This window comes from Rutidosis leptorrhynchoides, chromosome 1 (genome assembly GCF_046630445.1).
Source record: "Rutidosis leptorrhynchoides isolate AG116_Rl617_1_P2 chromosome 1, CSIRO_AGI_Rlap_v1, whole genome shotgun sequence".
In the NCBI taxonomy this organism is placed as follows: Eukaryota; Viridiplantae; Streptophyta; class Magnoliopsida; order Asterales; family Asteraceae; genus Rutidosis; species Rutidosis leptorrhynchoides.
Genome location: NC_092333.1, coordinates 636,936,880 through 636,940,655, shown reverse-complemented (window position 1 = coordinate 636,940,655; position 3,776 = coordinate 636,936,880). Strand labels below are relative to the sequence as shown.

At 40.4% G+C, this 3,776-nt stretch overlaps 1 non-coding gene across 1 annotated transcript; it reads right to left on the bottom strand.

The window, feature by feature from the left end:
* Nucleotides 1-3,230: 3,230 nt before the first annotated feature.
* LOC139886748 (small nucleolar RNA R71) lies at nucleotides 3,231-3,337 on the bottom strand. Its single transcript, XR_011772616.1, has one exon. It is a non-coding gene; the product is annotated as a small nucleolar RNA R71 (small nucleolar RNA).
* Nucleotides 3,338-3,776: the final 439 nt, after the last annotated feature.

Sequence of the window (3,776 nt, the reverse complement as noted above, 5' to 3'; positions counted from 1 at the left end):
ACTCGGGTCCTCTACGAGCATTCCATCGAACCTTAACAATTGGTATCTTGTTTTGTTTAAGTCTTTTAACCTCACGATCCATTATTTCTACGGGTTCTTCGATGAATTGAAGTTTTTCGTTGATTTGGATTTCGTCTAATGGAATAGTGAGATCTTCTTTAGCAAAACATTTCTTCAAATTCGAGACGTGGAAAGTGTTATGTACAGCCGCGAGTTGTTGAGGTAACTTAAGTCGGTAAGCTACTGGTCCGACACGATCAATAATCTTGAATGGTCCAATATACCTTGGATTTAATTTCCCTCGTTTACCAAATCGAACAACGCCTTTACAAGGTGTAACCTTAAGCATGACCATCTCTCCAATTTCAAATTCTATATCTTTTCTTTTAATGTCGGTGTAGCTCTTTTGTCGACTTTGGGCGGTTTTCAACCGTTGTTGAATTTGGATGATCTTCTTGGTAGTTTCTTATATTATCTCCGGACCCGTAATCTGTCTATCCCCCACTTCACTCCAACAAATTGGAGACCTGCACTTTCTACCATAAAGTGCTTCAAACGGCGCCATCTCAATGCTTGAATGGTAGCTGTTGTTGTAGGAAAATTCTGCTAACGGTAGATGTCGATCCCAACTGTTTCCGAAATCAATAACACATGCTCGTAGCATGTCTTCAAGCGTTTGTATCGTCCTTTCGCTCTACCCATCAGTTTGTAGATGATAGACAGTACTCATGTCTAGACGAGTTCCTAATGCTTGCTGTAATGTCTGCCAGAATCTTGAAATAAATCTACCATCCCTATCAGAGATAATAGAGATTGGTATTCCATATCTGGAGACGACTTCCTTCAAATACAGTCATTCTAACTTCTCCATCTTGTCATCTTCTCTTATTGGCAGGAAGTGTGCTGATTTGGTGAGACGATCAACTATTACCCAAATAGTATCAAAACCACTTGCAGTCCTTGGTAATTTAGTGATGAAATCCATGGTAATGTTTTCCCATTTCCATTCCGGGATTTCGGGTTGTTGAAGTAGACCTGATGGTTTCTGATGCTCCGCTTTGATCTTAGAACACGTCAAACATTCCCCTACGTATTTAGCAACATCGGCTTTCATACCTGGCCACCAAAAATGTTTCTTGAGATCCTTGTACATCTTCCCCGTTCCAGGATGTATTGAGTATCTGGTTTTATGAGCTTCTCTAAGTACCATTTCTCTCATATCTCCAAATTTTGGTACCCAAACTCTTTCAGCCCTATACCGGGTTCCGTCTTCCCGAATATTAAGATGCTTCTCCGATCCTTTGGGTATTTCATCCTTTAAATTTCCCTCTTTTAAAACTCCTTGTTGCGCCTCCTTTATTTGAGTAGTAAGGCTAGTGTGAATCATTATATTCATAGCGTTTACTCGAATGGGTTCTCTGTCCTTTCTGCTCAAGGCGTCGGCTACCACATTTGCCTTCCCCGGGTGGTAACGAATCTCAAATTCATAATCATTCAACAATTCAATCCACCTACGTTGCCTCATATTCAGTTGTTTCTGATTAAATATGTGTTGAAGACTTTTGTGGTCGGTATATATAATATTTTTGACCCCATATAAGTAGTGCCTCCAAGTCTTTAATGCAAAAACAACCGCGCCTAATTCCAAATCATGCATCGTATAATTCTGTTCGTGAATCTTCAATTGTCTAGATGCATAAGCAATTACTTTCGTTCATTGCATTAATACACAACCGAGACCTTGCTTTGAGACGTCACAATATATCACAAAATATCTGGTTTTATGGCTATGCTACTTTATTCGTGCGCTCAAGGTATGCACTACATCCAAGATGGGCTGCTTATATCCTTAAACCGGATAAAGCGTCGGGAGTTGAGCATAGTCCATCCGATCAAAATCTTCAAAGCCTAGTTCCTCGTGACATGCTAACCGGGAAACCGCTTAGTATGGAATCTAGTGTTCACACCAAGGTATATATGTCCAAGGAGTGTCTCATAATCATCCCGACACTACGTTATCTTAAATCATGGTGAACCACGTCTTCTCTATCTTTAGTTGTTGCATGCTAGCTAGCTTATTTTAATTTTATTGCTTTAATATTTTAAATACAATTATAAATCAAATCAACCTAACTATTGCCTTTACATAATTTGATATTCCGGATAAAGTGGTGTCTAGAATAAACCAGTTGGACTTGGTTATTGGATTTTCCGAACAGTCGCCAATTTATTGGGACCAAAAGGATCCTGTCTCTCCACACAAGGTGTACCTGGCCACTAGTCTTGGATACTAAATTATGTATAAACCCATCTTAATCACTAAATTATCTAGATACGCTCCGCTTCAAATTCGACCGCTCAAGGAACGACCCTAGGTCATATTTGCCCTTGCTGACCCATAGGAAGGAATAATAGATTTAGGCCCAGCACATATAAATTAAACAATCAACTTCTCCCGTTGGTATCCTGAACTGACGTTTTGCGACCTAACGACGCCGCATAAATAAACTGTCCAATTCGGGCATATCACGGGGTAGTTAAGTTTTTGGCACCGCTGCTGGGGAACGGTTGTACGATTTGGAGCCTGTTTAGGTTAGTTAGTTTTTAAGAGAACCTTTTGACTGAGACTAGCTTTGTCAGAAGTTACTAGTTTACCGTAGTTAGGTTAGATAATATTAGCTTAATTTAGATTAATTAAAAAGTTTAAAATGGACTTCCTTATTAGTGAACCTTTAGGATGGTTTAACCTACTTAGACCGCTAAGAATTCTTCCGACACATCCTTTCTTCTATCCGATATCATACATTGTACCCTTCCGACGAGATCCACACTTACCTGTCGATAGTTAGACGATGACTGCACGCATCACTCTCGCTGACATCACCAAACCCTCGTTAGAAGGACGAGGAGGACCGATACTCTATCCAGAGGTTAATGGAGCATCTTCTGTGCTTAAGCATAGCATCATACAACTCATTCAGAATCACTGTCTATTCCATGGCTTACCAATTGACGATCCCAACTCTCACTTAGATAAATTCCTCTCCTTATCCAACTCATATAAGCAAAACGGGGTTGAACAAGATGTAGTTCGTCTGTATCTGTTCCCCTATTCCTTAACTATTCATGCAAAAGCCTGGTTCGAGGGGTTAGAACCCAATTCTATCACCTCATGGGAGGAAATGGCAATAACTTTCTTAATCAAGTACTTTCCCCCATCAAAACAAATCAGACTTAGGAATGACATCATAAACTTTCAACAAGAATACGATGAATCACTCTACACCGCATGGGAAAGATTCAAACACTTGCTTCGAAGATGCCCGAATCATCGTCTTGAGAGCTCTGATCAGATTTTGACCTTCTACAAAGGTCTGAATTAGAACAACAAGTCTACTCTTGATGCTGTTTCTCGAGATAACTTCATGAACTTCACTGCTGATGAGGCCTGGAGATTGATCGAGGAGATGACTATGGACCATCACGATTGGAACACGGAAGAGCACATTTCATCAGCAACACCGCTTTCCGCCTCTGATCCTATCAAAACCATCAAATTTCTCTCGGAACAAATAGAAAACCTCACCAAAGAAGTTGGAGAGCTAAAGAAACTCCCGCAACATGTGTCTCAAGTTCAATTATGCCAGAATTGTACTGACCCACATTTGGCCAAGGTATACGAGGCCGAATATGAGGACTCTGTTGTCTACACCGATAAGATCCTAGCTCATCCACACAACCCACCCACTAAACCCATTACCCCACCAGAGATAAGT